This window comes from Buteo buteo, unplaced genomic scaffold, assembly GCF_964188355.1.
Source record: "Buteo buteo unplaced genomic scaffold, bButBut1.hap1.1 HAP1_SCAFFOLD_150, whole genome shotgun sequence".
In the NCBI taxonomy this organism is placed as follows: domain Eukaryota; kingdom Metazoa; phylum Chordata; class Aves; order Accipitriformes; family Accipitridae; genus Buteo; species Buteo buteo.
The window spans coordinates 150,001-162,500 of record NW_027439314.1 but is presented as its reverse complement, the minus strand read 5'-3'; positions in this window follow the sequence as shown (position 1 = coordinate 162,500).

Genomic DNA, 12,500 nt, shown 5'->3' with positions numbered 1-12,500 from the left:
AACACCGGCAGAGCCGGCCCGCCGGGAAGCCCCTCCGACGCGCCCTAAACGCCTCATCGATCAGTAAGGGAAGGGAACGGAGGAAGGAGCGGAGGCCCCACGGCCACGAGTCCTGGGACAGCGACGGCCACTCGCACCCATCGCCAACCGGGGGCGGACGGCAGGTGCGGGGGCTCTGCGTGCGAGTGAGAGGGCAACGTCTGCGGAGAGGTGCAACGCCGGCCTGAACACCGGCAGAGCCGGCCCGCCGGGAAGCCCCTCCGACGCGCCCTAAACGCCTCATCGATCAGTAAGGGAAGGGAACGGAGGAAGGAGCGGAGGCCCCACGGCCACGAGTCCTGGGACAGCGACGGCCACTCGCACCCGTCGCCAACCGGGGGCGGACGGCAGGTGCGGGGGCTCTGCGTGCGAGTGAGGGCAACGCCTGCGAGAGGTGCTCCAACGGCCTGAACACCGGCAGAGCCGGCCCGCCGTGGAGGCTCTCCGACGCACCCGAGGACGCCTCAGCGGGCGCTGCCTGTGGGTCTGGATCAGTCAAATCGTGGAGCGGGAGGTGCCACGGGCCACCCGGCTCCAGACAACGATTCCCTTGAGGAAGGTAACGGGACCGGGGGATGGCCACAGCAGGCTCAACTGCCCCAGCTCCTCCAGCGTTCAAGTGCCGGCAACCGCCACCGGCTGCCGGTCTTTGCCCGCCCCACAGGCAACCGCTTGCCGTCGGGGAAAAAAAAGGCACCTGGACCCATGCCGCGCACGGGTGTTCGGGGCCTGGGGGAATGCCACAGAAGCGAGACAACCCCAGCCGCCTGCGTTCGACTTGCCAGCCACCAGGTACAGCCGCACTTTTCTTCCCGCTTCGCGGGCTCCAGCTTAAGGCCGGAGAAAACGCGATGAGGTGCCGCCACCTCTAACCCGGTACAGCGCTGCAGACCTTTCCACCGAGCCCTCCTGCAACCAGGCAAGCCGGGGCAGGCCGGACACCACAGGCCGCCCACGCGTGGCTCATGCCGGCAGAAACAGGACGAGGCGCTGCGGCCTCTCACCTGTGCCATCATCGGGCCCTTGGGGGCTGGGGGGAAGCTGCGGCACGCACGAGAACCCCCAGCCGTCTGCATCCGGCTGCCAGCCACCGGGACCGGCTGCCGCTTGCACTCTGCCCAATTCGTGCATGGGCTCCAGCTTAAGGCCGGAGAAAACGCGATGAGGTGCCGCCACCTCTAACCCGGTACAGCGCTGCAGACCTTTCCACCGAGCCCTCCTGCAACCAGGCAAGCCGGGGCAGGCCGGACACCACAGGCCGCCCACGCGTGGCTCATGCCGGCAGAAACAGGACGAGGCGCTGCGGCCTCTCACCTGTGCCATCATCGGGCCCTCGGGGGCTGGGGGGAAGCTGCGGCACGCACGAGAACCCCCAGCCGTCTGCATCCGGCTGCCAGCCACCGGGACCGGCTGCCGCTTGCACTCTGCCCAATTCGTGCATGGGCTCCAGCTTAAGGCCGGAGAAAACGCGATGAGGTGCCGCCACCTCTAAACCCGGTACAGCGCTGCAGACCTTTCCACCGAGCCCTCCTGCAACCAGGCAAGCCGGGGCAGGCCGGACACCACAGGCCGCCCACGCGTGGCTCATGCCGGCAAAAACAGGACGAGGCGCTGCGGCCTCTCACCTGTGCCATCATCGGGCCCTCGGGGGCTGGGGGGAAGCTGCGGCACGCACGAGAACCCCCAGCCGTCTGCATCCGGCTGCCAGCCACCGGGACCGGCTGCCGCTCTGCCCGCTCCAGCTTAAGGCCAGAGTCAAAGGACGAGGTGCCGCCACCTCGCCCGCCCATCACCAGGCCCTCAGGAGGCGGCGGCAGCCGCGGCGGGCTGGATGCTCACGGGCAGCTGCCCTCGCATATACCAGCGCTCCACCTTTGCCATCATCGGGCCCTCCGGGGCCGGGGGAAAGCCGAGGCAGGCTCGGCTCCACCCGGTCTTCCAGCGTTCGAGTGCCGGTGGCCGCCGCCGGCCACCGGGCTATGCCCTGCGGAATCCACCTTTGCACCTCTCGCACCACTCGGGTCAACAGCCACCGCCAGCCTGCCAGACCCTCGCAGGCGCCCGGCTGGCTTACTTGGAAAACACCGGGAGAGACCAACCGGCCGAACAGACAGAAAACGAGCCGAACCACCAGGCAAAACCACCACCACAACGGCCGCCCAGCGCTCCACTTCGCCGGCTGAGCCGTAAGCCTTGCAGCCGCTCACTAGCGCTGCTCCGTGCACGAGTCACCACTACCTCCTATAGTACGGGAGATCACGTCCCCGCCCCCGGCCGGCTCCAAGAGTGCCGTCCCTGCCCACCGGGGAGACCCGCCAATGACACCGACTTTTACGATGACGTAACTGGAGGCAGCGAAAAACAGCGACCCCTTGGCCAGCTCCGAGAAAGTGGCGGGGCTATCAGGTCTACCTCCCCGCCCCCGAAATGCGGCTAAGTCCCGCCGGAGCCGGGTAGACCTGGCGGCTCTTTTCACCGGCCGCTGCGGCAGCGACACCCCGCGTCCTCCGGGCGCCGCCGGCGGCCGCGCCGGCCTCCGGAGCCGGGTAGACCTGGCGGCCGCCCGCGGAGCCGGGTAGACCTGGCGGCTCTTTTCACCGGCCGCTGCGGCAGCGACACCCCGCGTCCTCCGGGCGCCGCCGGCGGCCGCGCCGGCCTCCGGAGCCGGGTAGACCTGGCGGCCGCCCGCGGAGCCGGGTAGACCTGGCGGCTCTTTTCACCGGCCGCTGCGGCAGCGACACCCCGCGTCCTCCGGGCGCCGCCGGCGGCCGCGCCGGCCTCCGGAGCCGGGTAGACCTGGCGGCCGCCCGCGGAGCCGGGTAGACCTGGCAGCCCTTTTCACCGGCCGCTGCGGCAGCGACACCCCGCGTCCTCCGGGCGCCGCCGGCGGCCGCGCCGGCCTCCGGAGCCGGGTAGACCTGGCGGCCGCCCGCGGAGCCGGGTAGACCTGGCGGCCCTTTTCACCGGCCGCTGCGGCAGCGACACCCCGCGTCCTCCGGGCGCCGCCGGCGGCCGCGCCGGCCTCCGGAGCCGGGTAGACCTGGCGGCCGCCCGCGGAGCCGGGTAGACCTGGCGGCCCTTTTCACCGGCCGCTGCGGCAGCGACACCCCGCGTCCTCCGGGCGCCGCCGGCGGCCGCGCCGGCCTCCGGAGCCGGGTAGACCTGGCGGCCGCCCGCGGAGCCGGGTAGACCTGGCGGCCCTTTTCACCGGCCGCTGCGGCAGCGACACCCCGCGTCCTCCGGGCGCCGCCGGCGGCCGCGCCGGCCTCCGGAGCCGGGTAGACCTGGCGGCCGCCCGCGGAGCCGGGTAGACCTGGCAGCCGTTCGGTGCCCCTTGGGCGGGGGGGGGCGGGGGGGGCAGGTGCGCCTGTTTTTGGTTCGTTTTTTTCGGTTTTTTTTTTTTTTTCTTTCTTTTGAGATTTTAGCAAATCTGATTAAAAGGGCCACCCTCTCCCGGTTCTCCCGGACGGCATTTCTTTCCCCCTCCCCTTCCCGAGTTTGAACCACTTCTACACCAAGGGAGCACGTTTAAACGTACTGTCTGATGCAAGAGTTATTTCACCTTTATTGATTCCGGCGGGAAATATTAATACAATATTAACGACAACCAGTTTTCAAAATAATTTTTGTTTCCTGACACACACACACCCCCCCCCCACCCTCGTCGTTCTCATGCACGTGCACGCACCTATTCCGAGCCGGTGGCTGCCAGGCACTTGCCAGCTTCACCACACCAGCCAGCCCCTCTGCTCCGCTGCTGCCCCCCCCCCCCCCAACCATATTCTGTCGGCGGGGTCCGGGCAGAGGTGGCAGCCCCCGGCACAAACTGCCCGGCTCCCCGGCGCGAGTTCGCTGTTCACTGGGTGCCTTCAGGACTGGTAGCCCCTTGCCAGGTTCAGGTTCGGGTCCCGGCGCTGCTGGGTGCTCGCCGACTTTTGGTTTTGGTTTTTGCGGTCTTGGGCTTTTTTTGGGGGGTTGTTTTTAATTTTTCTCCCCCCCCCCGCCTGGTTTTTTTTGGTGTTTTTTTGACGTTTTCCTTTTTTTTCATAAAATAAATACTTTAAAATACATATCTGCGATCCTGCAGGCACTGCCACCCCCCCCCCCCCGGTGACACACGCGCGCTCAGAGGCGCGCGCACACACACACACACACACACACACAGAACGCGACGCAGGCACACACAGCTACACGCACCCCTGCACCGGTGTGCTCCCCCTCCCTCCCCGCGCTGCAGTCCCGGACCTGCAGGCCAGTAGGTGCAGCCCCCCCCCCCCCCCCCTCCCCCGGCCCCACCCGATCACAGACTTTCCGGCGCCCTGGAGACGGGGGGTTGGGGGGCGGGTGGCTGGGTGGGGTGGTCTGCAGCCCGGCAACGGGGCCCCCGGAAACTGTGGTGTTTCCCGCCACGGCAACGGTCTGCTGCTCAGTCGCGGCGGCAGCAGCGGCGGGGAAAGGAGGCTAGAAAAGAGGGGGGGCGAGAGCGGCTGGCGAGCAGGCGGGGAGCCTGGCGCAGAGGTAGGCTGGCGAGGGGGGACGGTGTGTCTTTTCGGAGAAGGCTTCTGTTTGGATCGGTTGGAGTTTTATTTTTTTTACTTCTCTCCCCCGTCCCCGTCCCCGTCCCCGTCCCCCCCCCCCCCGGTCGTTTAGTTTTCCCCCCGCGGCGGGGGCGGGCAGGAGTGGAGCAGGGCGAGAGCGGCTGGCGAGCAGGCGGGGAGCCTGGCGCAGAGGCAGGCTGGCGAGGGGGGACGGTGTGTCTTTTCGGAGAAGGCTTCTGTTTGGATCGGTTGGAGTTTTATTTTTTTTACTTCTCTCCCCCGTCCCCGTCCCCGTCCCCGTCCCCCCCCCCCCCGGTCGTTTAGTTTTCCCCCCGCGGCGGGGGCGGGCAGGAATGGAGCAGGGCGAGAGCGGCTGGCGAGCAGGCGGGGAGCCTGGCGCAGAGGCAGGCTGGCGAGGGGGGACGGTGTGTCTTTTCGGAGAAGGCTTCTGTTTGGATCGGTTGGAGTTTTATTTTTTTTACTTCTCTCCCCCGTCCCCGTCCCCGTCCCCGTCCCCCCCCCCCCCGGTCGTTTAGTTTTCCCCCCGCGGCGGGGGCGGGCGGGAGTGGAGCAGGGCGAGAGCGGCTGGCGAGCAGGCGGGGAGCCTGGCGCAGAGGCAGGCTGGCGAGGGGGGACGGTGTGTCTTTTCGGAGAAGGCTTCTGTTTGGATCGGTTGGAGTTTTATTTTTTTTACTTCTCTCCCCCGTCCCCGTCCCCGTCCCACCCCCCCGGTCCTTTAGTTTTCCCCCCGCGGCGGGGGCGGGCGGGAGTGGAGCAGGGCGAGTGCGTGGCTGGCTGAGAAAGAAAGGCGGGAGCGGGGCCACGGGTGCGGCAGGATAGGGACTCGGCAGCTGGGGTTTAGAGACGGCAGGGCACCGGGGGGGCTCCCCTCTCCCGCCCGGGCACGGAGCCGGCAGGGACGCCGCAGGGTCCTAAAGTCTCCCGCCTTCCACCACCGGGGGCGGCAAGCCTGGTGGCGGAAGGGGGGAGCAGGGGCAGCCAGGCTCGGCGCGAACTGCGTGGCGGGAGGGCGGGGGGGCGGTGTGTGTGTGCGTGCAGCGGCGGGCCCGGGGTGACGGGGGTGGGGGGTGTCGGCCCGGGGCCCTGTTTCGGGCGGGGGGGGGGGGGGGGGGGGGGGCTGCGCGCGTGTGCGTTTTGAGCGCACGACTGTGAGCGGGGCAGCGGGTGGAGGGTTTGGGCTGGGGGGGGCCGGTTGCGGGGGGGGGGTGCGCACGTGTGTAGCCCCGTGCGAGTGGGTGCGGTGGCGGGCGGGAGGTGTTTGGGGCGGGGACTCGAATGGGGGGGGGCAGTGCGTGCGTGCGCGTGCGTGTGTCTAAGGGCGGGTGAGCGGCTGCAGCAGCAGGCGGTGGGCGTTCGGGCCGGGGGCCTGTTTTGGCGGGGTGCGGGCGCGCACGCAGGTGGAAATGAGAAAGATTTGTAACGGTGTCGCTAACGCCGCTTTCTCTGTTACAGCCCGGGTGGTCGGCCGCTTCGACGTCCGGCCTGCGCCCGTGCCTGCCTACGGGCGATGCGCTCGGCTCCCGGTCGGACCCGTCCCTGGCAAAGCAGCAGCCGCGTGCCTCGGCCTGGGCAGAGACCTGGGGCTCCAGGGCCCCAGCCAGGGCTGCCGGAGAGGCGCGCCGCGCTTCCGACAGAGGGGCATCAGCGGCTCCGTCGCCGGCGGGATGCGTTCGAGCGGTGAGGAAGGTCCCAGCGGCCTTAGGCGGTGGCGGGGGGCGCGCTCCTTCGGCGACGGGAGCGGGGGGGAAACGGCCCCGGGGTGGGCCGGTCAGCCGGCACGGCGGCCACGCGAGCTCGTCGTCTCCGAGGATGCTCGGCTAAGTCGGCCTCGGCCACAGGGACCGCTTGTCAGGCAGCCGACTGGCTTTCTTCAGAGGCCTGCGAGACCGCCGTCCCTCGGAGGCCAATGAACAGTTAATGCGCGATAACGCAGGGGCCGGAGAACGCTAACGTTAACCAAGAGCGTCGCAAGGTCCTAAAGGAGTGCCGCAATCAAACTTTAGGAGTCGGTAATTTATAATACTGGTGACTACTAATCGAGTCACATTCAATCCGTGACGATCCGCTGGTAGGTACGTACGTACGTACGTATTCCTTCTCCGGCTATTAACGAAGGGACGCACACCTAGCGTGCGTGAACGAATGAGTTTTGTTATTTAAGGAACTGCCAGAAAGCGTATTACCGCGTAGCGCTAAATCAGTCGGTAGGTGACGCTCCATAAACGATACAATCCAGCATCGCTCGTCAACTGTTAATAACTTCAATCGATGACGATTCATAGCGTATCGATTCTTCTGTATTCGTTTAGGAGCGGATCCCACGCCAACGGTGCCACGCGGTACCCGGACGGCCACCGACTCGTACAGAGACGAGAGAGCAGCGTCGGCGCCTCTTCCCGAAGAAGTCGTTACCGATAAAGTACACCGACTGCGGGTAACGCTTTGCTCTCACGTTTTTGACGCGTGCCTGCCTGCCTGCCTGCCTGCGTGCGCGGTAAAAGACAAGCTGTCAGACACAATAAATTTTAAGAAAGTGGAATCGCGGAGCGGTCTTAATACACTAATCAGGACCGGCCCGTAGCGCGGCCAGGGAGTGCAGGCCGACCCTGCAGCGTGGCCAGGTTTACCCGGAGACACAGGTAAGGAGGCCAGGACTACCCCGGAGCATCAGGTAGGGATACCGGGCTGACCCCCAGAGGGTCAGGTAGGGTGGCCGGGCCTACCCCGGAGCGCCTGTAGGGACCGCAGGTGTACCCCGGAGCACCGGTAGGGGTACCGGCACTACCCCGGAGGATGAGGTAGGGGCGCCAGGCCTACCCCGGAGCGTCGGGTAGGGATACCGGGCTGACCCCAGAGGGTCAGGTAGGGTGGCCGGGCCTACCCCGGAGCACCTGTAGGGACCGCAGGTGTACCCCGGAGCACCGGCAGGGGTACCGGCACTACCCCGGAGGATGAGGTAGGGGCGCCAGGCCTACCCCGGAGCGTCGGGTAGGGATACCGGGCTGACCCCAGAGGGTCAGGTAGGGTGGCCGGGCCTACCCCGGAGCGCCTGTAGGGACAGCAGGTGTACCCCGGAGCACCGGTAGGGGTACCGGCACTACCCCGGAGGATGAGGAAGGGGCGCCAGGCCTACCCCGGAGCGTCGGGTAGGGACACCGGGCTGACCCCAGAGGGTCAGGTAGGGTGGCCGGGCCTACCCCGGAGCGCCTGTAGGGACCGCAGGTGTACCCCGGAGCACCGGTAGGGGTACCGGCACTACCCCGGAGCATGAGGTAGGGGCGCCAGGCCTACCCCGGAGCGTCGGGTAGGGATACCGGGCTGACCCCAGAGGGCCAGGTAGGGTGGCCGGGCCTACCCCGGAGCGCCTGTAGGGACCGCAGGTGTACCCCGGAGCACCGGCAGGGGTACCGGCACTACCCCGGAGGATGAGGTAGGGGCGCCAGGCCTACCCCGGAGCGTCGGGTAGGGATACCGGGCTGACCCCAGAGGGTCAGGTAGGGTGGCCGGGCCTACCCCGGAGCGCCTGTAGGGACCGCAGGTGTACCCCGCAGCACCGGTAGGGGTACCGGCACTACCCCGGAGGATGAGGTAGGGGCGCCAGGCCTACCCCGGAGCGTCGGGTAGGGATACCGGGCTGACCCCAGAGGGTCAGGTAGGGTGGCCGGGCCTACCCCGGAGCGCCTGTAGGGACCGCAGGTGTACCCCGGAGCACCGGCAGGGGTACCGGCACTACCCCGGAGGATGAGGTAGGGGCGCCAGGCCTACCCCGGAGCGTCGGGTAGGGATACCGGGCTGACCCCAGAGGGTCAGGTAGGGTGGCCGGGCCTACCCCGGAGCGCCTGTAGGGACCGCAGGTGTACCCCGGAGCACCGGTAGGGGTACCGGTACTACCCCGGAGGATGAGGAAGGGGCGCCAGGCCTACCCCGGAGCGTCGGGTAGGGACACCGGGCTGACCCCAGAGGGTCAGGTAGGGTGGCCGGGCCTACCCCGGAGCGCCTGTAGGGACAGCAGGGGTATCCCGGAGCACCGGCAGGGGTACCGGTACTACCCCGGAGGATGAGGTAGGGGCGCCAGGCCTACCCCGGAGCGTCGGGTAGGGATACCGGGCTGACCCCAGAGGGTCAGGTAGGGTGGCCGGGCCTACCCCGGAGCGCCTGTAGGGACCGCAGGTGTACCCCGGAGCACCGGTAGGGGTACCGGTACTACCCCGGAGGATGAGGAATGGGCGCCAGGCCTACCCCGGAGCGTCGGGTAGGGACACCGGGCTGACGCCAGAGGGTCAGGTAGGGTGGCCGGGCCTACCCCGGAGCGCCTGTAGGGACCGCAGGTGTACCCCGGAGCACCGGTAGGGGTACCGGTACTACCCCGGAGGATGAGGAAGGGGCGCCAGGCCTACCCCGGAGCGTCGGGTAGGGATACCGGGCTGACCCCAGAGGGTCAGGTAGGGTGGCCGGGCCTACCCCGGAGCGCCTGTAGGGACCGCAGGTGTACCCCGGAGCACCGGTAGGGGTACCGGTACTACCCCGGAGCATGAGGTAGGGGCGCCAGGCCTACCCCGGAGCGTCGGGTAGGGATACCGGGCTGACCCCAGAGGGTCAGGTAGGGTGGCCGGGCCTACCCCGGAGCGCCTGTAGGGACAGCAGGTGTACCCCGGAGCACCGGCAGGGGTACCGGTACTACCCCGGAGCATGAGGTAGGGGCGCCAGGCGTACCCCAGAGCGTCGGGTAGGGACACCGGGCTGACCCCAGAGGGTCAGGTAGGGTGGCCGGGCCTACCCCGGAGCGCCTGTAGGGACAGCAGGTGTATCCCGGAGCACCGGTAGGGGTACGGGTACTACCCCGGAGGATGAGGTAGGGGCGTCAGGCCTACCCCGGAGCGTCGGGTAGGGATACCGGGCTGACCCCAGAGGGTCAGGTAGGGTGGCCGGGCCTACCCTGGAGGGTCAGGATGGGGGGCCGGGATCCATCGCCGCGTGCCCGTAGGGACAGCAGGTAGAACTCCGGCACATCACAAAGGGTTCCGCCACGGGCCCAGAGTACTGGTGGGGGAACGGGTTCTATCCCGGAACGTCGCCTGGGGACACCGGGCGTAAGGCGGAGGGTCGGGTAGGAAGGCTGGGTCTAAACTCGCGCGCCCGTAGGGACAGCAGTTTTTCCCCCGGCGTACCGGGCGGGGGTACCGGTACTGCCCCAGAGTACTGACGGGGGTACACGGGTACTGCCCCAGAGTACCGGGCGGGGGTATACGGGTACTACCCCGGAGTACCGGGCGGGCTCACGGGTACTGCCCCGGAGTACCGGGCGGGGGTATACGGGTACTACCCCGGAGTACCGGGCGGGGGTATGCGGGTACTGCCCCGGAGGAACGGGTGGAGGTATATGGGTACTTCCCCGGAGTACCGGGCGGGGGTACCGGTACTGCCCCGGAGTACTGACGGGGGTACACGGGTACTACCCCGGGGTACCGGGCGGGGGTATACGGGTACTGCCCCGGAGTACCGTGCGGGGGTATACGGGTACTACCCCGGAGTACCGGGCGGGCTCACGGGTACTGCCCCGGAGTACCGGGCGGCGGTATACGGGTACTACCCCGGAGTACCGGGCGGGGGCAGGGGTACTGCCCCGGAGTACCGGGCGGGGGTACCGGTACTACACCAGAGCGCTGGGAAGCAACGCCAGGCCTACCCCGGAGCATCAGGTAGGGATACCGGGCCTACCCTGGAGGGTCAGGATGGGGGGCCGGGATCTAACACCGCGCGCCCGTAGGGACAGCAGGCGGAACACTGGCGCGTCACAAAGGGTTCCGCCACGGGCCCAGAGTACTGGTGGGGGAACGGGTTCTATCCCGGATCGTCGCCTAGGGAGACCGGGCCTAAGGAGGACGGTCGGGTAGGAAGGGTGGGTCTAAACCCGCGCGCCCGTAGGGACATCAGGTGTACCCCGGAGTACCCCGGAGTACCGGGCGGGGGCATACGGGGACTGCCCCGGAGTACCGGGCGGGGGTATGCGGGTACTACGAAGGAGTACAGGTGGGGGTTACGGGTAGTACCCCGGAGTACCGGGCGGGGGCATACGGGTACTGCCCCGGAGTACCGGGCGGGGGTATACGGGTACTACCAAGGAGTACAGGCGGGGGTTACGGGTACTACCAAGGAGTACCGGGCGGGGGTACCGGTACTGCCCCGGAGTACCGGGCGGGGGGTATGCGGGTACTGCCCCGGAGTACCGGGTGGAGATATATGGGTACTTCCCCGGAGTACCGGGCGGGGGTTACGGGTACTACCAAGGAGTACAGGTGGGGGTTACGGGTAGTACCCCGGAGTACCGGGCGGGGGTACCGGTACTGCCCCGGAGTACCGGGCGGGGGCATAGGGGTGCTGCCCCGGAGTACCGGGCGGGGGGCATACGGGTACTGCCCCGGAGTACCGGGCGGGGGGATACGGGTACTACCAAGGAGTACAGGTGGGGGTTACGGGTAGTACCCCGGAGTACCGGGCGGGGGCATACGGGTACTGCCCCGGAGTACCGGGCGGGGGTATGCGGGTACTGCCCCGGAGTACCGGGCGGGGGTATACGGGTACTGCCCCGGAGTACCGGGCGGGGGTATACGGGTACTACCAAGGAGTACAGGTGGGGGTTACGGGTAGTACCCCGGAGTACCGGGCGGGGGTACTGGTACTGCCCCGGAGTACCGGGCGGGGGTATGCGGGTACTGCCCCGGAGTACCGGGTGGAGGTATATGGGTACTTCCCTGGAGTACCGGGCGGGGGTATGCGGGTACTGCCCCGGAGTACCGGGCGGGGGTATACGGGTACTACCAAAGAGTACAGGTGGGGGTTACGGGTACTACCCCTGGCTGCCGGGTGGGGGTAATGGTACTACCCCGGAGTTTCGGCATGGGACGCCAAGCTAAGTCTGGAGCATCAGGTAGGGATGCCAGGACTGCTCTGGACGGTCAGGTAAGGTGGCCAGGTCTACCCCTTGGGCCGGCAAGGGGAGGCCAGGTCTACCCCTTGGGCCGGCAAGGGGAGGCCAGGTCTACCCCTTGGGCCGGCAAGGGGAGGCCAGGTCTACCCCTTGGGCCGGCAAGGGGAGGCCAGGTCTACCCCTTGGGCCGGCAAGGGGAGGCCAGGTCTACCCCTTGGGCCGGCAAGGGGAGGCCAGGTCTACCCCTTGGGCCGGCAAGGGGAGGCCAGGTCTACCCCTTGGGCCGGCAAGGGGAGGCCAGGTCTACCCCTTGGGCCGGCAAGGGGAGGCCAGGTCTACCCCTTGGGCCGGCAAGGGGAGGCCAGGTCTACCCCTTGGGCCGGCAAGGGGAGGCCAGGTCTACCCCTTGGGCCGGCAAGGGGAGGCCAGGTCTACCCCTTGGGCCGGCAAGGGGAGGCCAGGTCTACCCCTTGGGCCGGCAAGGGGAGGCCAGGTCTACCCCTTGGGCCGGCAAGGGGAGGCCAGGTCTACCCCTTGGGCCGGCTAGGGGAGGCCAGGTCTACCCCTTGGGCCGGCAAGGGGAGGCCAGGTCTACCCCTTGGGCCGGCTAGGGGAGGCCAGGTCTACCCCTTGGGCCGGCAAGGGGAGGCCAGGTCTACCCCTTGGGCCGGCAAGGGGAGGCCAGGTCTACCCCTTGGGCCGGCAAGGGGAGGCCAGGTCTACCCCTTGGGCCGGCAAGGGGAGGCCAGGTCTACCCCTTGGGCCGGCAAGGGGAGGCCAGGTCTACCCCTTGGGCCGGCAAGGGGAGGCCAGGTCTACCCCTTGGGCCGGCAAGGGGAGGCCAGGTCTACCCCTTGGGCCGGCAAGGGGAGGCCAGGTCTACCCCTTGGGCCGGCAAGGGGAGGCCAGGTCTACCCCTTGGGCCGGCAAGGGGAGGCCAGGTCTACCCCTTGGGCCGGCAAGGGGAGGCCAGG